This window comes from Euprymna scolopes, chromosome 31, assembly GCF_053919585.1.
Source record: "Euprymna scolopes isolate OS-2025 chromosome 31, ASM5391958v1, whole genome shotgun sequence".
NCBI lineage: Eukaryota > Metazoa > Mollusca > Cephalopoda > Sepiida > Sepiolidae > Euprymna > Euprymna scolopes.
The window spans coordinates 87,941,905-87,965,234 of NC_136512.1; the positions used below are offsets into that span (position 1 = coordinate 87,941,905).

At 35.6% G+C, this 23,330-nt stretch overlaps 1 long non-coding RNA gene across 1 annotated transcript in view; it reads right to left on the reverse strand.

Moving 5' to 3' along the window:
- Positions 1 to 22,889, reverse strand: part of LOC145255846 (uncharacterized) — a 42,350-nt gene extending 19,461 nt beyond the window's left edge. Inside the window, exons 1-2 of the long non-coding RNA XR_013863908.1 lie at positions 22,548 to 22,889; positions 5,607 to 5,677 (exon numbers count right to left, since the gene is read on the reverse strand). This is a non-coding gene — a long non-coding RNA (uncharacterized LOC145255846). The remainder of the gene's footprint in view (positions 1 to 5,606; positions 5,678 to 22,547) is intronic.
- Positions 22,890 to 23,330: the final 441 nt, after the last annotated feature.

A 23,330-nucleotide genomic window follows, 5' to 3' on the forward strand; every position in this document is an offset into this window, starting at 1 on the left:
AGGTATTCAGGAAATAAAATCCATGAAATAAACAAGGTTAAGAGTGCTCAATAAAAAAAAAGAGCCAAATATATTATTTTCATTTATATAGACAAGTATTACGTAGTTGTTACACTAAACATGCTAATGTTTCGGAGCAAATTGGTATATTAAAAAAAACCCAACTGTTCCTCATCTCGCCTGATGGTTGGTAGGAGCTTGGTTGATAGTGTAGGATCAATTAGGTTGGAAAAACTCAAATCTGAACCCTGTCTAAGAGGGAAAGGCTGGTGGTTGATGCACTAGCCCAGATGTGGCAACAATAATTCATGTATGGGCAAATGGTGGCTTTGTAGATATATAGGATAGAGAGCCCACCTTTGCAGCAACCATGGCAATGTCTTCAATGTATTTGTTCCAATTCACGCTTCCTGTGAATGTTAAAGCAAGGAGTTTAAACGAAGAGCTGTCGGGGAGCATATTCTTGGTCGTGTAATCAGTGGTTGAGAAAGTTTCTTGTAATTGTTCAAGTCACCCTATAACTTGCAGGGGGGGGGGTTACCTTTCATTCAACCACATCATTATCTTCACTTATTAAAAACCTATTAATATCAACATACTTTACCGACAAGCATATCAAATGACGTGCACGTGTGTAACCGACAAGTCAATGGTAAACAGTAACGATGGGTTAAATTTCATCCAGCTTTTCCAGTATCGGCATCTGCAGAGAAAGTCGATATTAAAATCAGATATTCATATCTAGCTATTTATGTTATTTTTTTTTTCATCCTTCCCCATCCCCACCATAGTTTCGCACACGGACTGGTCAACAGATGGCACAAAAGGATCTTAAATTATCGTAAAGGTTGCAGTACTTGTCTGATAAAGGCAACATTTCAAATCATGAACAACAGCAGGGAGGGAATATGGTAATTAGGAAAGAAACAGCTGTACGTTCATTTTCCTGACAAACAAAGCTGATACTATGCAAATTGGCTACATATGCGCATACATGTTCCAGATAACACCTCATCAGACCAAAAAAGAATCGATATTGAAATGCGAGTCAAAATTATGTTAGTTTTATAAAGATGTTTGGGTGTGGTTAACGATCTGGAAAGAAGTGGGAGATATACTTTGTTAATGTGAGCAGTAGGGGTTTTGGAGGGAGGTGTGGTGAAGGGAGGGAGTAGGGGTGAGGGAGAAAATACGATTTTGTGAGGGTAAGCAGCTCTGCCCTGCCTTGAGCACTCTTTAATAATCATGTCAGTTCCATTGATTTACATGTCAGAAATCAATCGATAGAACAGTTATATGCAAATATTTGATAATAGGCTGGAAAAAAAAAAAAAATCTATAATATAAAAGCGAGAATGTTTGTGTATGTCTGCAAAAAGGTTTCCCCCCCCCCCATCGGCCTTCTCGGTGGGGGTCACTTAAAACTTTTTATATCATGTCTAAATGATAATATCTACGACTTAATCCGGGGGGAGGGGGGGGGGGGCCTGTCTATTTGATTTGCCCGACTTTGAAAAGCTAAATATTCCACATTTTTCGATCGCCGCATGTGGATTTGGCTTTTTCGTAAAAAAAAAAAAAAACTGCCCTGCGGTAAATAATATTCTTCCCAGCAGTGAAAGTTGATCTCATTAAGTCATCAAGTACGGGCACCTGCCAATTCTTAATACTTAAATTCAAACATCTTTCCGTTACTACTTCTTGCTGGACCAGTGGTTAGCGTCGCACGTTTTTTTTCACACTTCATTTTCCAAGTTCGCCTCAAGGCTTCGGGTTCGATCCTACTTACCTACCAAAACTTTTTAACCCCCACCCCGACACAAACACCCGGGCAACAATCGTTTTGATTTACCCAAAAAACACCTCCAAACACCATGGCAACGCCAGGTACCCCCGCTAGTATATATATATATATATATATATATATATATATGAAGGGCAAATTGTGTGTGTGTGTGTGTGTGTACGTCTCGCAAAAACTTTCAACACATTTTGGTATCATTTTAAACCTCAGTCCTTTGGACGACAAGTATCACAAACTGATGCTCGATTCATGCAAGATGGTCCAAAAGCAGTCTGAAGCATTCCATACATTTCTGTGACATTTTTACCAAGTTTAAATACAGAATTTTATTGCATATCGTTCTTCTGAAGTGTCCTCACATCCAGATTGCATTTTTGAAATTCACTAGCTGTTACAGTGATTTAGTAGAGTGTATTCCAATTCCTGCTGTAGCTGTTCATTTGAATCTAAAACCATAAAAATTTGTCAGTCATTTTATAAGATGTATAGTAATAACATACTGAATTTTCAGGAGTCTACGAAAATTTTTAAATGCCTGTACAAAAGTCTGGAAATTTATTGAAGGCACCTCGTATATAAGCTGAATGTGTGTGCGTGTCTGGTCACGAATAGGCTCCTATATGGTTGACTATTTTAAAAATCTGATTACATATAATGATAGATGTATCGAGACACAGGAATGGGTATGTTTGATCTGGCAGAACGGTGGTTCATTAAAATTGTGGGGTCTGCGTTCGCGCATAGTCCACAAAGTATGGAATTAAATTTAAAAATTAAAAAAAAAAACGTTTACATGTGTTTTGATATAGATGTACATAAAACATACTTATCAAAGTATTCTTAACTTAATAGGGATGGTATAATAAAATTGTGGGGTTTGCATTCGCGCCTAGCCTCCATAGAATGGAAATAGGCACAAACTTTAATAAAGACTTTTCATATCTATCTGCATAAGTATACTTTGATAATTGTTTCAGTTTGAAGAAATATGGTATAATAAAATTATGGGGGGTTCGTTTGCACCTGACCTCCAAAGAATGGAAATATGTCACAAAGTTTAACAAGGTTTTTTAATATAGATCCACAGAATATTGTGATAAGTTTTTCCGTGTGAACAGGTATGGTATAATAAATTATGGGATTTATCTATTTTATTTTTACTTTCATATTTTGCTTTGGTTTGGACACCCACAAATTTACAACCCTTCCTTTTCATAACCTATCATACTTTCACAATCTGAGTCCATTTTCTGTAGGCTGTTTTTGAACCCAGTCAACGACGGGTACTTTTACTAGTGTGTGTGTGTATATATATATATATATATATATATATATATATATAAGCAGAAGTCAGTACGTTCAAAATACTGTAATTAACGTTTTAGATAAAACATTTGTATAAGAAATTTGAAGGCTTATAATTAAAAATTAAATGTATGAACAATGTTATTGTATAGTTTAGTGATGTGAACATAAGCTGTTATTTTCTCAGACAGGGCAGATAAAAAAAAAAACAGGTCACTTAACGACAGTTCAGAATAGGACATTCACCCCGATATATTTTTGTTATTCTGTAAAAAGTTTACCGGCATATAGAGTGTTAAAGATAAAAGAGTCAGGTTATCTTTAAAGTAAATATCAATTAAGTATTAAGTCGGGGAATGAAAGAAGTCTAAATACAAAGAAAGTGGGGAAAGTTTAGCAACGCAGAAATCTTAATGAACAATTGCTGACAGTCATCGATATTTTAATGCATCTGTATAATATTCAGCTTATCATTTCTTTAGTTCATAGATACTTTACGCTTTGAGAAAGGCCAAATACAATTTTTGAAGGACAAACTGCCCCACAAATACCAAAGTCACAAAATTTGGCTTTAAAAGACTAATCTAGCAACTCTGGGCGAGAATACGAGAGTGACCTCCCTTTGATATAGCCACATTATCAAATATCATATGATCATTTTTGTAATGTGAGAGAAAAAAAACTCAGTAATGTCAATGTGCAGTTGTTCTTTAACCAAGAAAGTCAGGGTTGTGCTATCCAAAAAAATATCAGCTTTATCAAAACATTCGTTTATTAAATATAAATCTCATTCCATGAAATTTCCATGGGTCCACTTAGTTATGTTAATTGAGAAGATCTTGGGGCTTATAGAGGGTGACAAAAAAAAAAAAAAAAAAAAAAAAAAAAAGGGGGCCCCAACTCTAATTAGGCCCCGTTTTTTAGTGTTTTGTTCGAACAAAATTTAACAGTGTATTCTTTGTCCCAGCTCCCACTAGGGTCTTGGTGTACTCACTGTCGCTGATCCTGCCATGTCCTGTAAAATAAGGGCACTGTGTGAATAAATTATGGATATATCACGTTTCTTTTGGGTCACCCTGTATTAAAAGATTTGGAGATCTTCAGATTTATACATGGGCCAGACTACAAGTGAGTGAAGTGATGTCATTAGTCCATTTGGCAAGTAAAAATTCTTGGGGGGGGGGGGGCGTTTAAATAACCTTTTAACGTTCAGCAATGGAAGGGTTATTGATTGCCTGTAGGATTCAGAATTTTTGCAGCGGAAAGTAGGGACGTAGTTTTTTTGTATATCAATTCCCTTCCATACGGAATATTAGACACATCAAGTGTCCGTATTGTGGATTCTAGAGGTGTTCCATCTTTTTACTGGGTATCTAAAGAAATCATGGGCGTAGAGCCTCTGTTTGAGGGTCCACACATTATCCCGATATAAATTTTTCCTTTTATGGTGTCTACACAAGAAATGACTAACTTCATATACTATTGATAGAGTTGTGCAGTTTCCTCCCCTAGCAGACAAACTTCTCTTCTGCACGAGCAGCGAGGGCTAGAAAGATTTATTGGAGTTGTGAGGCTAAAAGGGAGCCAACCAATGGACAGCAAGAATAACTGTTTCTATTAAAGCTCAATTATGGCCAATCTACTTCTATGAAACCATGGTACATCTCTTTAATCAGAGACAGTTTTATATAAATAATTTATATTTTAGTGTTCACATTTGCGACCGAACACTTTATGGATTTCTTTTCAACACTATATTATTAACTATAAGTTTAAAAGTTTCATATTCTAATTCGTTCTGCCATACATATATGCTGAAAAGGTGTTCATTTAGTTTTCAAAATTTATTAGATTTTCTCTAAGAAAGCTACTTTTCAATAGTCTTTCACAAAGAAGCTTCCAACCATTTTTACTCTCATACTAATATCTACTCCCACAACCCTCATATTCACCAGGAGCTTTTCTTAATAGCGGGAAAATATATAAAATTTGAAACAGAATTAAGTGCCGACTCCAAACTGAATATTAAATAGCATTCAGATGGAAATTTTACAGTACAAAATATGTGGAAAGAAATTATATGAAAACGATTAATCGATGTGTAATGCGGGTCTTAGAAACAGGCTTAGATTTGATGACCTCAAAAGATTAAATATGCACAGGGAGATGTGTGAATGTACAGAACTGGAGATTCCGATGGCCATGATGAAAGTATGGATGAGAGTGCCAGAGTAAATACCTACGCGGATTTAGTAAATACCTACGTGGGGGTAGCCAGGCCAGTTGGCGGGGAAAGATCAAGGAAAACATGGAAGTGATGAGGATGGATTGGAGAGAAAGAAGGATAAATAAAGACCTGGTCAGAGATCGGCTTAGGAGTCAATTTGCTAAAAGTTGTCCAACATATGCCAATGTGTAAGAATCGACATTAAACCGAAAATGATGATGGTGACAAGATTTCATTTCTGCATCATTTCCGATGAAGTAAAAAGGATACAATTGAGGAACATCATCAAATATGAAGCGTTTCACTTCAGGAAGTCGGTTTAACGATCATCCGGTGCAACTCTGGAAAAAATAAGTACAGAGATAATTAATAATTTTCAGGACACGTTTTTAATTATTTAGTTATTACTATTCTTATCTGGAATTACTTATATTAAAACACTGACAGGTGTACCCAGTGTTACACAGTATAAAACGTAACATTAAATTCCTTTAAAGTAAAAAAAAAAAAAAAAAAAAAAAATACCTGTGCATACAGGTATTTTTTTTCTAAACAGTTCACTTGTAAATAAAAAAAATGAATACTCCAGCAGAGAACGAAACCAAAACCTAAAGACAGTGTCAAGTACGATAACCATTAGGCCAGCTTACCGCACTCTTTAAAGTTTTCGAACTTACTTATTAACATAAGGAAGCTGTGAAGGATTTCACAATTGTGAAACAGTTGACAAAAAAAGTGACCCCTCCTCCAGTAGTAATTTTTCAATTTTGAACCCTTAGCAGCCCTTTTTTCCTGGATGAAAACCGATTAAAGTTTTCACAAATCTGAATAACCTATATACCAAATTTCAATTCCTCAGAGAAAAAAAAAAAAATTGAATATATAGGTTGAGTTTTACACACTTTCTTAGCAATATATATATATATATATATATATTTATTTCTACAGAAATATATTTTTCTTATATATCAATCCTTATATAAGAAGCTCAATGTGAATACAGAGCAATATATAGAATAAACAACAAAAATTATTATTCCAAAATTCATGATGTTGACCATCTTAGTTTATTAGTTGATTTATACAATTTTTGACAGTATCTGTTTCGTAACACAAAATCAATTATTATATCAATTAGTGAATATATTATATATATATATATATATATATATAATATATTCACTAATTGATATAATTGATTTTGTGTTACGAAACAGATACTGTTTGTATGTATACGTGCACTTATGTTTGAGTGACCGAATCCATGTATGCATATGTGCATGGATTGGAAAGGAAACTTCAACCAATATATACATAAGGTGGAATGTATGAATATGTATGTGTGTGTGTGTGATTGTGAGTGCATGTGCCCATATATATATATGGGTGGATGAGTGTATACACATCCGTATGTATGTGTGTGTATGTGTATATATATATACATATGCATGCACATATATGAGTGGGTAAATGTGTTCGTGTGGATATGGATATACGCGTATGTGTGAGCCCCTGCATATGTCTGTGTGTGTGCATGTGTGTGTGCCTACATAGTATGTGGATGTTTGTGAGTGTATGTGCACATACATATATGTGTGTACATATATGTGTGTATGTGCGTGTATATATATCTTCTACCTATTCTCCATCTTACTTGTGTGTGTGTGGGTGCGTGTACGTATGTCGGAATGATTAAGCGCATATATACATGCGTGTTTTGGTTGGAAAAAAAAAAAAAAAAAAAAAAAGTATATATAACCAGGAACAGAACACTCTTACACGATATCCGTATATATAAAAGTATATATATATATATATATATATAAAATAAAAAATGATAAAAAAATAAAAATAATTGTTAGCGGTGGATGTATGCGAGTACGTGTATGGGTGTGTAGGTGGGTATGTATATGTGTATATATGTATGCTCCTACATATATTTCTATGTATGTACGTGTGTGTATGTGTGTGTGCCTGCGTACGTGTGCGTGTGCATGTGTACATGTACATGAATGTATATGTATGCGTATGTGATTGTGTGTGAGTGTATGCTATACATGGGGATAGAAAGTCTTTAAAAAGAACCCTAAAAAAGCCATAAAAACCTTCACCATATGGACTAAAAAACACTCTTTGAAACTAACTTTGACCGGTCACTGTGAACACTTAAAGTTGGAGACAGAACGTCTGAATACTGAACACACGCATCGCATCACTATGAAAAACATTTAATATCAGCGGAGGCATATCTACAAACTCACATTTTAAAGAAAAACTTTTTACGAAAATATCTGAAGAGAGCACACCCTAAGCTCGAAACGCGTTATAAAAATATTTTAAAATAAAAATATGATGAAAACCTTTAAAAAGAAACCCACAATTGTTGATGGCTACACTCTTAAATATATATATATATATATATATATATTATATATATATATTGGTTAATCTATTATATATTTAAACTTTAAACCTTCTGCATGTACATTTTCTTTCAAACTAAAGTAACCCTTCATGACAAGCTCAGGCAGCCCTTAAAAATTCTTAGGATTAATGCACCGACATACTAAACGTGCCCAAGCAACCTTGAATTAATTTCACTCACAATATTAATGAACATTTCAGAACTATGATCACACATGCACTCTTGTATTTTTTTTTGCATTGTTCATATATATATATATATATATATATATTGGTACTATGGTTTTTCTTATTTTAATGTCAGAGTCGAGGACACATGTACTTATCCTGTACAGAAGATATCTTAAAGTAGTTTCATTAAAAATTAATAACAAGCGATACAATACCCCCACCCCTCCTTTCTCTCTAGATCCTTCTCTCACTTTTTTTTTTTTAAGTTCTTCTCGGTTCTAGAGAGTCGCCAACCTGATATATCTTGAACTGTCATCTCAGCTTCAACTTCTGTCCCTAACTTCTAACCATAGCCTGTCCCATCGATGAAATGTTGCATACCTCTACCTGTTTTACAAGCATTTTAATAGTGGATGCTCCGACGATCTATAAGCCCTTGTACCTCCTCGATGTAAATTTCCAACAAACAGCAAAGTCCGACCCCTACACAGAGATTCTTAGATGCAAGAAAGCCTTTCTTTCTACTCTAATAGTTTCTTCCTCAGAACTGCTAGACTTTGGAATTCCCTTCAGTGTTCCTGCTTCCTCAACTGTACTGACATGCAGAAGTTCAAGTGTAATGTGAACAGACATCTTGCTGCTCAACTCCCTACATACTATCCCTGCAACTTATGTTCCCGATAGTAGCCCCCTACTTCCAAGTGGCACTGTGCCTTGTTTTGAGTGAAAAAAAAATTAAAAAAAAAAAAAATTTAATTTTCAAAATAATATATAAGTAACAAAACAAAATATACCGAGTGCGTATTGTTTGTTTGCAAACACCCGAGATATGATGGCTAAAGTACTTGGTAAAATTCAGTTGTAAGTGTAAGTGACACTCTTTTGCAGGTTCAATCCTCAAGGTGTGCAATATTCAGAATACAGTGGTGAATTATTTAGGACTTCTACTTTGTCATGGCTGATGGAACAAGAACATGCTACTCCCGTGGTTCTGTTAAAAATTTTGTGCAGTTCTCGAATTAGACAGAAAGATTCCCCCAGAGTTTAACAAGATACACCTGAAGAAGGTCAGAGGTTACATCAGCTGGAACGTTGTGCAACCAACACTAAAGATGAGAGCCGTAGGCTGAATGATCCAAATCCAAATTATCAATCTACATCTCAAAATTTCAGCAGCATCCGGTAGAATAGAACTATTTAAAAATAGACATACTCAATTGCATAAGTCTTAAGAGAAAAAAAAAAAAAAAACTCAATTATTGGTTGTGGAAACAGCAAGAAATTAGTCTTGTGTTCCCATGCATATTACCATTCTCCATTAATGCCAGGTTATTTTGTTTTTGGCACATTTTTGGCCTTTTCAAATCGAGACGAGCCCCTTCCCATTCCTCCTCATTCCCAAAGAGAGTGCAAATGGTGAAATAATTTTCTTCTAGAGTTCTTTAGGCGGATGGTGGGTGTGGCGGGCATGGAGCGGAAGTTCTTTTTTTTTGGCACGAGAAAAAGACGCATTTTTGTTAAACATGAGAAACAGACAAATTTGTTTCGTAAAAAAAAGAAAAAAAAAAAAAAAAGTACCCCTCATTGCCTGGGTGTACAACTTTATTTTAAATAATTGCCATTTTTGCTTATGTAGATATCATGCGGGTCTAATCTTAAGAGAGGAGTTGTATATCTCTTGTATACATGCAATTGGTTCTGTCTGCTTTAGTTTTTATTTATGGCAAAGCAAACTTGAACAGCCCCCTCAGGACCAGTTGCAGAAAGCACCAAACAAGTCCCACACACGGTGTATGAAGTTTGTTTCCAGCAAGAGGCATACCATATCATCCAACATCTTTGAAAAAAGGTTTCAGATGACGGCATAACTACTGAGAATCGTCACTTTTGGCTCAGGTGCTCAGCAGTCGATTGCGAATAGCAAAAATCGTCCTATGTATTTTACACGCAAGAAAATACAAATCAACATGTAAGAAATTGTGAAAAGTGATTTCTTTCATTGAACAATTTTGAATTTTTACAAACATTAGTATTTTATTTTATTTTTTTTTTTTTTTTACAAATACTAAAATAAAATTTATGAGAACGTCAACACCCCATGTTAACATTTAGGACACATTCTTAAGATGGGGAAGAGTGGGAGGTTGGTTGGTTGTTTTATGGCATATCAACCCTTTTCAGATTATTTAATGCCGAATCCAGTTATTTTGAAGAAAATTTTTTTAATAATAGAATATATTTGTTGTTTTCAAGTCGGTTTCTATTTAACCCATAGTTGGGACCCTAACAGGTACTACAACTCCGGGTCAGAGTGGACCTGGGAGCAATGGTAATTAAAGGGTGGCTCCACACTCCCCAAAGCCGACAAGCTGGAGCCTCACCACTGGATATAGTTTAAGGTCATATCTAGGACCCCCATTGAGGGACTTTTACCCTCTGCAGGGGGGCAGTCAGCGTATTCTAATGCCCAACCGACAGGGCCAAGAGGGGAGGAGGCTTGTTAACTATTCTTTGCTTTAACATTATATAGCCGGATCTTCTACAATTTGCTGGACATACAGACGGAAGTGGCAATTCTCAGTTATGAATATCTAAAGTAGTGTGTGTAATTCTCCTGTAGGTCATATCACTGGACCAATCATGAGATGATGGTCCCCCATCTAGGGATGATGCACACCATTTTTCAAGGTTAAAGTCATAGCCTATGTATATATACTCTCCTATAGCTAACAGTACTGGAACAATCATGACCAACACTTTTGTCACGGTCATATTTAGTGCAACTCTTCATAACTTCCCGTGTGTATGTGTGTATATGTGCGTATATGTGCGTATATGTGTGTATATGTGTGTATATGTGTGTATATGTGCGTATATGTGCGCGTGCGTATATGTGCGTATATGTGCGCGTGTGTGCGCGTGTGCGTACGTGTGCGCATATGTATGTGCGCGTGTGCGTATGTGCGTATATGTGCGCGCGCGTGTGCGTATGTGTGTATATGTGCGCGCGCGTGTGCGTATGTGTGTATATGTGCGCGCGTGTGTGTATGTGTATATGCGCGCGCGTGTGTGTATGTGTGTATATGTGCGCGTGTGTGTATGTGTGTATATGTGTGCGCGTGTGTGTATATGCATATGTGCGCGTGTGTGTATATGTGTGCGTGTGTGTGCGTGGTTCATTACTGTTAAACGAAAATAAAGAATTCTCATGATGGTTCACACAGGTGGATTAGAGGACAGAATTCAAGGGACAAGTATTGTTCTACCTTTTTTTTTTTTTATATTACATGAGTATAAAAAGAAAAAGAGAAAAGAGGATCAACTGGTTTTGAACTGTCAAAACAGGATATGGAACTCAGAGCAGCTCCTCTCCAGATATGGCAACAGTATTCAATTTTAGGAAAACACAAAACCGTTGTTTATCTAACAGTACTGGTAAACAGGCATAAATACCTTTGACCTTGACTTCCATGTTTTAAAAAAATTATACCATCAGACTACTGTTCATACCTTTAGGGTTATTTTCAGGGTTTGGTTGATGTAACCTCTGAACTGAAGGTCAAACTCTTGTATCTTTATGTCAAACTCAGGAGCCCGTACAAACCCTTTAATCCACAAGGGTAGCTTGCTCTTGTACTTTCAGCAAGAACTGGGTAGAAGCCCTAAGTAATTCGCAATTGTATTTTGAGTGTCATCCATACTGAGGATTGAACCTTCAACTTCCACAAGAGTGTAACTTACAACTGAATTTTATTAAATTTACCAAGTACTTTATCAACTACACAACTCAAGATTTGAACCGTAGTCTGAAGAATCTAAATACAATTAATGAATTCTCATCTAAAAAAAATCAGAGCCAAATTTTTTTTATATTTAAAATTAAATCATTTTTATGAAACAAGGATGGAATACTGCTGCCATATCTGAGCAGGAGCTGCTAAAAACAGCCTATCCTGCCTTGACAGAGTACAAAATAGACTTTGTGGCTTAGTGGGGGATGTCCTTTTCTTTTCCCTGCAACCTCTCTCCCACAGAAGAGACATTGCAAGCCTATCTTTGTTTTATTGTTATTTCCATGGCAGGTGCTCGTCTGAACTCTAATCTCTGCCCCCCCCTCGCCAATCTTTTATAAAAGACACCAGTCTAGCTGAATCCACTGTCAAAGACTTCCCCACTCTTTATCTATGCCTAAATCAAAACGTAGATTCCATGAACAGAGCTTCTTTCTTAAAACTGCACGCCTGTGGAACTGTTCCGTCTGCCTGCTTCCCTCCTGACTACAACTTGGAGGTCTTCAAGTCCAACGTAAACAAATTCCTGATGAACCGCCCCCTTAAGTAGACACTTTAAATATCCACACTAACGTACTGTACTTACAATAACCCTTATCCCCGAGTGGCTTCCGGGCCTTGATAAGTGGTGACCACTTTGTAAAAAAAAAAAAAAAAAAAAAAAAAAAAAAACTATTTAGAACGTATTTGACTTATTTGTTTGGTGTTGAATTCCTGATCAACATTATTTGAAGCTTTTCACAGGCATCATACAGTTGAATGCACAAACCATTCTAAATCAGTTTTATGAATGCTGTTATGCTATTAACTAAATAATAATTAAATAGAGATTCGTTTTTTTTGTTTTTTTGTTTTTTTTCTTTAATAGCAGCAACAAGTACTTATTGATTATATGAAGCAGCTGGTCAGTAGACTTAAAATTATTCCTTTTTTTAATTAATAGCAACAAATATTTGATTATGCAAGGTCAGCAGGAATCAAATCAATAGAGTTGTGTAAAAATTTGGAATGGTTCAGTGTAGGATGCAATATCACCTCACTACGGAGCCAGCATTGTTTTTGTGGTTTTCTCTTCAAGTTGTGTCATCATCTCTTACATTGGCAGCTGCCGAGGGGTACGCAATGGCTTACCAGTATAAAGAAATAAAACAAAACTAAGAAAACACATTCTTTAGATATCAGTTGGGCTCCATGTGCGTATGGGACTTGTCACTGCCACATCTTGATCAACAATCCCAAATCAGCTTCCTTTTGTGTTCCTTGATGGAAATCTTCCTATCAACTTCCACCAACCCTATTTCATATACCTTTGTGCACTCAAACTTGTTTCCTCTTTTCTTTTGTCATACTTTCTTTCACATTTCCCAACACTTAAGACAGTCCTCAACTCATAACGTAACAATCGCAAATCGTCCCCAACTGCCATGGATCATTGCGAAACTCATTTCTCAACTCTAAATATATCAACATTCATAGTTCAACCTTTGTGGTGCCATCACTGCCACATCTTGACCAATAATCCTACCCGAGCTTCCTTTGGTGTTCCTTCGTGAACAACTTCCTATCCATTGTCTTTCCACCAACCCTATTTCTTATACCTTTGTTTCTTGATAAACTTATTCCCTCTTGTCTTTTGTGATACTTTTTCTCTTTAACCCCTATTTCCCAACATTTTAGGGGAGAATGCCGATAGTAATCAAGCACAGACATCTTTTTCTATCATCTTATTGGTTTACGCCTCTTCAGACATTTTGTTTTGATTGTTTTTCTCATTTTTTTTTTCTTTTTAACTAGGGACACCATTTATCAAGGTCTGAAGGCCAATCAAGGATAAGGGTTTATGAGTATGAGCCAAGACAACACCATTACATTTGGGGATGGTAAAACTGGGTAAAAATCATTTAAGAGGACAATTAAACAAGAAATTGTTTACATTGCACTGAAGTTTTAGACGTAATTATATTTATTGTTGCTGGGTAAGAACTTTATTCCTGAAATAGGCAGATCAGCTATGATATGAAACTATTGATCTTTGTGGAATGGGAGAGATAATGCAATCCAGGAAGGGCTGACCGTTTAGGGTCTCCTTCCTACTGTTAAAAATTTTTTTTTTAATCTATATTCGTAACCACATACTAATCACAATCAAAATTTAGCATGCACTAATACAGCAGATAACAAGTCTAATGGCTTCCGATCCATCATGGCATATTTCGCAATGCAAGTCGAACAAATCTTAAATGGTTAAAAACCATTTAACGCAATTGGAAAATGAGTACTTATGCAAAACACTGCATTATTGTTGACATATTTGGCAGGTTATGTAAACCTTTGAAAAGCATTGACACGTTTAACAAATTAAAAATCGCAGCAGTCAACAATTGGCAACAGACATGTTTTGCTTATTAATTTTATTTACACAGTATGATCTGTTTATTAAATCGTTAATGGAAAATACAGAATAGTTAGAAAGCCCACCATTTCTCCATCTTAATGACTTTCTAAATAACATTTCAGCATGATCCGTAAGATCCACAAGTACTTTTTTTTTTTTTTTTTTTTTTTTTTTTTTTACTTAATTTTAACATTAGCTATCGTTTTCGAAAAAGAAAAACAAAGAAAAAAAAAAATTTGCAACTGAAAGAGAGCTGAGAAATAAGATATTCTTCAGCTGTTGTTCACAAATCAATCTAATTAAAAAAATTAAAAAAAAAGGTACTGAAAAATCTTCATAGAATGAAACAGTCATATTCAAAAAATTACATAACTTGATCAATTCTTTTTATATATAGAACATAATTTTCTTAAGAGTTTTAGTATATTCATTACGAGGTCAATTTCCATCTCTGTAATCATCTCACTTTATTAAAGATGGGGGAGAAATAAACACTATCCTTGCAAGATTAGATTTACATAGTTAAAAAAAAAAACACTCGATATTTTCGTTCTATAAAAAGGTACGGACATAAAAATTTGTTTTCTAATCAGGTTAAATATTGGACAAGAACCTGGTCTTCATTATTAATGAGCAACATGCTAAAATGAAAACAGGTTTTGATATTTTGTAAGGTCATGCTGATTAACTAAATAAGCAGATGGATAGACAACTCCAGCTTCCAATCAATAAAACATTGAGCTCTCTTAGCTGACGACAATACAAATAATATATTAGTAAGACTATTTGGAGGAGAGAGGGGGGGGTCTCAAATTTCTTAAAACTCACCATGTCCAGCCATTCTAAAGAACCACAAAATGGGAGAACCAAAACAGTAGTTTCACCATTATCTATAACTATTAGCTCCTTTAAAAGAAGAGCACTCATTAGAAAAATTGATTATACATACATACACGCACTTGAGGTGCCTTAAATAAGTTTCCAGACATTTTTGTACAGGCATTTAAAATTGTTGTAGACTCTTGAAAATTCACTATATTATTGCTATACATCTTATGAGATGACTGACCAATTTTTATGATTTCAGGTTCAAATGAACAGCTACAGCAAGAATTGGAACACATCCAATTGTCACAGTTAATGAATTTCAAAAAAATGCAATCTAGATATGAGGATACTTTAGAAGAACGATATGAAATATAATTCCGTTTTAAACTTGGGAAAAAAATTGCCACAGAAACATATGGAATGCTTCAGACTGCTTTTGGACCATCTTACAAGGATTAAGAATCAGTTTTTGAATGGCATAAGACATCCAAGTAAGGCAGGGAGTCTGTAAGGGATGATCAGGTGTGATAGAAGTAAGGAAGTCAGAACACCAAAGTTGATTGGCCAAATAAAGAATTTTATGGATACGGACTGTCATGCACAGTTTGATATTAGTGTGGGAACTGTACAAAATTATTCACAAGGAATTGAAAATGCGAAAGATTTGCACGAATGCATCAGTCAAATACTCCATCCTTGTTACAAACTATTTGACTAAGATGGGCATCAAGACAGTTCCTCACCCTTTCTATAGTCCAGACCTTGTTCCTGTGACTTTTGGTTATTCCCTAAGCTCAAGGAAAACCTTAGAAGCTATTGTTATGAGACCATTAAGATAAAAGAGGCTGTGACAAGAGTCATTGACATGTTCATACAGGAGGACTTCTATGGAGCCTTCCAGAAATTGTTGCACCATTTCAACAAGTGCATTGTCGTTGGAGATTAGTTCAAAGGGGACTAGAGTTTTATGCGTGTACTATCAAGAAAAGTGCCAATATGAAAAAATGTCTGGAAACTTATTTAAGGCACCTCGTATGTATATATAAAAAAAAATCAAAAAAAAAAAACAGGGTAACGATTAGGTGGACATGCAACAAAGCCTGGCCAGAACCAGTACATTGCCCATTCCAGAACTTTATGCCCTAAGAGTTGATGGTTTGGGCAAATTAAAAGCAGTAAGAGGTTTATCAGCACTTGAAGAGACCTTAGACTGGACAAAAAAGAAAGAAATGGAAAGAAACCATCAGGCAATACAAGTGGGGCAAATGGCCAGTCACAATGCACACAATAACGATTCCTGAACACTAAGTATAAATAAACAACTAGGACTAAGCAATTCCTACAGCAACGTATTAAACCCAACAGTGTAGAAGACAAGGAAAAAGAAACAACCATAGAAGTTAGTGTCCCTAATGATGCGGAGTTAAACAGATGAAAGGATAAAGATAACGAAATACCAAGCTTTTCTGTAAGACATGAAAAGAAATTGGAATCTTAGGAAGATCTTCATTTCAGTAACAGAAGATGCTCTGACGCATTCAAAGTACATATATCCTCCTCAATATAAATACCTCCAACTAACCCGACAAGCAGCAAAATGCCACCCTTTACATTACAGAGATCCCTAGATGTCGGAAAACCTACTGGTCAAATAGTTTCTTCCCTCAAACTGCTAGACTTGGGAATTCCTTCCCAGGTTCTTGTTTCCCTGACTGTACAGACATGCAGTAGTTCAAATGTAATGTGAACACACATCTTACTGCTCAACTCCCTACAGTATTCCTGCAAATTTGGTTCTAAATAGTAGGCCTTTATGTCCAAGTGGCACTGCGCCTTGTTTGCGGTGAACTAAGGAAAAATATTAGGAGTGACTGGACTTATGAAAAAGAATTTCCAAAATTATCTGGGAAATATACCCAGTGAACCAAGTACAAGAGACACAAACAATTGCACTTAGCAAGGAAGCATGAATGATATAATTATAGACATGGTATTCAGACAAAGAAAAAAAAATTTCCATTTGTATCTACCCGGTATTGAATAGGAGTTTTTTTTTTCATTTCAAAGTGTTTTTGTTGAAATTCTAGCAGCAACTAAATACAAATCTCTCCTACATAGTACTTAGGCAGATCAACCATCTATTATCCTATAGGGTTCTATCTGATATCATGGTAATCCAGAAAACTAGCTCTGCACGAGTGAATCTTATGGTGAGCCATCTTCAGTCGAAAAATCCAACGAAACGGCACTTCTAGTCATTGTGTAATCACGGAAGAATTCCTGGAATTACAAGGAGATTAATGTATACATCTATACAAGTGAAAATGTGTGTGTGCACATTCCCCTACCAAGCTACCGTCAGTTTTTTGGTCTACAGACTCAAGACTTGATATAAAGGGTATTGAGATTTGGGAAAACCCTTTTAATCAGTTTTCGACCAAAAATTTGGCTGTTAAGGAGTCAAAGTTCAACGATTTGACCTTTGAAAACTCTACGAAACTCCAATTTTTGGTCTTAAACCTTGAAATTTTATAAGTAGGTTACTTGGACATGGGTCAAACTTTAATTTGATTTGAGCCCAAAACAATAAATGTTAAGGGGTCAAAGTCCAAAATTTGACTTCTGCGGTCTCTACCAACTTTTCTCTATGGTAGTTAAGGAAGTCTATTATATAGAAAGGCATTACCGTACATATGCACCCTTTTTTAATATATACATATGTACAAAGTTATGAACAGTATATAAGGCCCGAGCAAAGCCAGGCTGAACTACTAGTATTAAAAAAAAAAAAAAAAAAAAAAAAGCAGCTCCTTGATTAGTTTCTAGCCAAGACCACTAGTGTTACCATTTACCTCCCTTGCATCTGAGAAATTAAGAGACTACCGCGCATGAATAGCATATTGAGATACCAGAAATTAAAAACATTCGGTGCAAACAAAGTTTTACTCCAACGCTGATTGAAACGATACGCTTGTTTCTTCAGCCTTACAAGTCTATTGCATTAGAACAGGTTGGCTTGTTCTTTGGCAAATAAACTGTCGAGTTAATCAATCCAAAAGCATTTGATATTTTACATGGTTCATATTTTTCTCCGATAAATGTTTCTAGAATCAATTCGACTGACAATCGTGATGGCATCTATTTAGACTAATAGACGGTATAATCACGTCAACACACCAGTTCTTGTTATTTTTTTTTTTCTAAGTTTTTTTTTTTTTTTTTTATTACAATTCACCCCCCCCCCAAAAAAAAAGCACAGTGCTACTTTGATGTAGGCGGGCTACTATCAGGGACATATGTTGCTGAGATACTATGTAGGGAGTCGAGCAGCAAGATGTCTGTTCATATTACACTTGAACTTCTGCATGTCAGTACAGTTGGGAAAGCAGAATCCCAGAAAAGACTTCCAAAGTCTAGCAGTTCTGAGGAAGAAACTCTTGGAGTAGAAGGCTTTTTTTACACCTAGGGATCTCTGTGTAGGGGTGGGATTTTGCTGCTTCTTGGGTGTGTCAGGAATATTTCCGGCAAAGGGATACAAGTGCTTGTAGTTCTGAACATTCACCATTAACATACTTGTAGAATAGGCAGAGGGATACAGCATTTTGTCGATGGATCTAGATGACAGTTCAGGACCTATCAGGTTGGCGACTCCCTTTTGAACCCTGTCCAGGAGTGAGAGTCTAGTAGCAGAAATGTGACAACAATACTCCATAAATGGGCGAATGATGGCCTTATAGATGTACAGAATACTTTCAGGCGTAAGTAGTTTTCTAGCACAGTAGAGAGAGCCTACCTTCCTCGCAGTGGCCTTAGCAATGCTCTCAATGTATCTGTCCCAACTGATATTCCCTGTGAATGTTTTAGGCAGAGGAGTTTCAAAGTATTTTTCAGGTTAGCCATTGCAATTAATGGTTGATAAGGTTTCTTGTAATTATTGAAGAAAACAAACTTAGTCTTGGCAGCATTGAATGCGACCAAACATTTATGTCCCCATGCCACTACATTGGAGGTCTTCCCGTTTCCTTAGACATGTGTTCATTTGTTTTCCACTCGTGCCGGTTATAGAGCATGGTGTCATCAGCAGATATACCCATCCGAGACATTTTATCAGGGAGGTCATTTATGAATATTAGGAATAATAAAGGTTCAAGGATCGACCCGAGGTACTCTCACATTAAGATATTGTGTACGGCCATCGAGGACAACCTGGATTCTTCTCTTACGGATTTAATTATGTTAAGTATTCATCCAGCGATACCGTATGATCTGGTTTTCCTGAGAAGACCATTGTGCCATATCCTGTAAAAAAGCCTTAGATATATCTAGAGCTACTGCTCTGCCCTCCCCTGCTTTGTTCAGTGTATGGTATATACATTCAGAGATTACAGTTAGGATATCTTGCTGGTCAGTCAGAAGTTTAGCAGCTGTAAAGTTAAGCAATGCTGAGCCTAGCCAGTAACAGATCATTTGAGAAAACAATGTATGAAGAGGTAAACATTTTAGGCATTTCCTGCATTTCATCTACAGCCATCTTGATCCTGTCCTGGCGCTGGGCCAGACTTGTTGGGGTGAGAGGGAGGTTGCTGCGCAAACCACCTTCACTTTAACCAAACTGCCAGCTCAAGTCATACATTATGACTAGGATGATCAAATGGTCTTCACTGTTCTGGACGAAGAATTTTTTTTGATTTTGTTTTTTCTAGGCTAATAAACATGTGCATAGCCAGATATCATCTCTTGTGAGAATTGCCTCCGCACCAATACTGGATCCCTGCGTTTGTTTTACAAGTACTTACATAAACAGGTGCTCTGATGAATCTGTACCTCCTCCTCAATGCCAATATCCTTGACCAATTCAACTAGCAGTAAAATCCCATCTCTTCATTGTGGATGCTCAGAGATGCTGGAAAACTTTCTACTCTAATAGTTCTTTCTCTTAGATTGTTTGTCTTTGTAGTCAGGAGCAGGGAGGGAATCCCAAACATGCAGAAATTTAAATGTAATATGAACAAACATCTTGCTGCACAACCCCCATTTAGATTACCCTATAAATTTGGATAGGCACTTACGTCTTGGGTGAACAAAAGTTTAAAATATATGTGGGTATGATCTGAGTGTTTTTGATTCTTTTTTTAATTTTTTTTTTTTTAACTGAGGTCTGAGAAGCTTAATGTGGGAAGAAAAAAAACAAAACTTCCTTTTAAAATAAAGTTTTTGGGATTTGTTTTTTTATAATAGTTAAATAAAAATTGGTGAAAAAAAAGTTACCAAAGGCAAAATAACTCTGCTAATATATATATATATGGATAAGTTTGTTTTTTTTGTGTATGCTTTAACTTATTTACAAGTGTTTATTTACTTTCAAACAAGTCGAATCGAAAATTAAACAGAATACTGGTAGAGACAAATGCCATCAATCGTGCGAAAACGTTTTGTTTAATTTTCGACTTTTGAGCGATTATCGAAGGTCCAAAATGGCTATAAGAAGACCGACATTTTCTTTAACTCAAACTTGACACTACTTTTAATTCAAAGTAAATGTTTTTCAATAAAAAAAAAAACAATTAGGTAGGTAGAAGAGTAACTTACCTTACTTTTGGTAACCTTTTTTTTATTCTTTTTGGGTTTTTTTTTTTTTTTGTTTTATGGGTCATTGTAAAAAAAAAATAACAAATAAATGAAATTTTTTTTTATTCATCGCTTTCTTAAATAGGAAGCCCATCCACCCACCCACAAAAACAAGAGATCGACCCGAGGAGAAGGAAAGGTCCGTCATGGTTGAGGAAGCATAGAAGATAAAGTTTAAATGTGAAGGATTCCGCCCCAGCCCCACTACAAAAAGGAAAAGTACAGTATTTTTTTTTTTTTTTTTTTAAGTCATGACACATCTAAAAAGGAAGGAAGCAATGCCCGGAAAGATGAATACTTAGAAAAAAATTGCAATTCCTGTGTTCCTTTTAGCTACATTGAAATTTTATAATATATATATATAAGGTGATAGAGCTATCCATTACGAAATGCCCACGTAACACTCGACTTCGACTGATTTAATTTCTGGCGAGAATCAAGTTATATTTTAATCGGCAGCTTGAAGGCTTTAAATCCAATCAGAGAAATTAGTGAGAAACGAGGTTTACTTAGACATTCGAAAGGAATTTTAAAGCCTTTAAGCTGCCAATTAAAAAAAAAAAAAAAAAAAATTCGACAAATACGAGTTAACAAACGAACGAAAATTTCATCTTCTATAGGTTTAATAATTTTTCATAAATAAATTACCTTTTTGTAGCTAAACACCCTCAGTTACCCCCCCCCCATGTTAAGTAACTTAATCTTATTTTTCCTGAAGGGGGGGGGGTAATTTTTTTTTTTTTTTAATCCTAACCCGGTTTTAAAGTGTCGTCTACCTTATAGAATCTATAGAACTCGAACATAAAATAGCACCTTTTTAGGTATTTTTTAGATTAGGTCCACTTTCCACCTCCACAATTTTCTTTTAAATGATGACTTTTAAAGGTTTTCGACTATGCTGAATACGAGAATCGCATTGAAATTTTGCAGAAATAAGTAATTATCGAGATATAAAAAGTTGTTTTACATCTAAAAGAAACAAAGCAAAAAAAAAAAATTAAAAAAAAAAAAAAAAAAAAAAAAAGCAACACTTTACAACACAAAAATGAAATCCTGCACGAGCATTGAATGGTCACCGAAAGAATTTCAATGTTTACGGAGTCGGTCCAGAGTCTTGACTTACCCCTTTTTATTCGTATCGGGAATGTCTGTCAAGACTCTGGACCGACTCCGTAAACATTGAAATTCTTCCGATGACCATTCAATGCTCGTGCAGGATTTCATTTTTATTGTTGTAAAGTGTTGCTTTTTTTTTTCTTTTTTTTAAATATTTTTTTGCTTTGTTTCTTTTGACGTGTAATTATGTTTATATTTTTAGTCACGCGAACATTTTTTGCAGCATTATAAAAAAAAAAAAAAAAAAATACCAGAAAACAATGAGCTAATAACAATTTTTTTTTTTAATTATCAAAAATGCTATAAAATCAGTAACGACTAAATAAAATGAAATTTAAATCGGAAAGTTTTGGGTTTTTTTCGTTTTAAGAAGTAGAGTTTATTTTTGTTTGTTTTTGTGCTAGTGCACTTATTGATCCACGCTATTTCTTTTATATAGTATTCAAGTTTAAAGTTTTATGATATCTGCTTTTATCAAATTGCATAGAATAGGAACAAAACACCCTCCACACCCGGGACACCCCATGTTAAGAATAGCTTTCTAAATAATAACGTTACTATTTCCAGCAAGGATCAATAAGTGCACTAATACTTTTTCTTTTTTTCGTGGACGCTTTCGGATGTTACCGAGCCAATATGGACAGCCATGGGGGTTGATCTGTACAAGCACTTATTTTAATTATATTTTGTAAGTAAATAATTTATACTAAATATTTATCGGCTAAATTCAGAATTGAAAGGAAAAAATTAAATCGACTTTAATTGAAAACGAAAAGAAAGAAAATCCGAATCTTAAAGAGATTAAAATAATGTGAATGGCGATTAAAGAAAAGGAAAATATTAGTCGCTTTAACCTACCTCGACACGGGCTGACGCGGCCGTTTTCTTGTGGTCATCATCATCAGCGGCCGAAATGCAAAAGAGGCTAAAGGTGACCATGAAAAAGGCGAGAGTGGCCAAAGGGCGCATTTCTCCGACGCGCACCATTTCTTCTCTTTTCTTTATGTTTTCAGTTCCTTGGTTTGCAAAAGTGCGTGGAATTCTGGGACGAGGCTTTCTTTATATAGCACCGTGGGAGGAATGGCAAGAGTAGGCGTCAGCGTTGGAGTTGGAGGAGGGAAAGGGCAGCGGTAGGGGAGAAATTCCACTTTTACCTTTTTCTCTCTCTTCCTACCCTTTCTCCTCCTCGCCCCCTCTCTTGTTACCTCGTCCTTTTTTTATACCATCTATCTCTCTTTCTCTCTCTCTCTCTCTCTCTCTCTCTCTCTCTCTCTCTCTACACACGCGCGTGCGCGCGCACACACACACACACACACACAAATTGTTTTAAAATATAATTATCCACTGACACGTGTTTCGTCGTTAGAAGCCCAAACTCTTACCACTGGACCACATCTCACACGACTGTTTGGATATATTGCTATTTACGTATTTTATTTGTTTTGAATTAATTCAATTATTTATACGAAAGTGCATTTTTACCTAAATGCGAGTTAGGAATAATTTTCCCTTATACCAATTGTTTTTAAAATACAAGTATTCACTGACACGTGTTTCGTCGTCTACGACTCATCAGAGTGGCTGAATCTAGCGAGATTCGAAATCGGGACTTCATGGTAAGAAGCCTAAACTCTTACCACT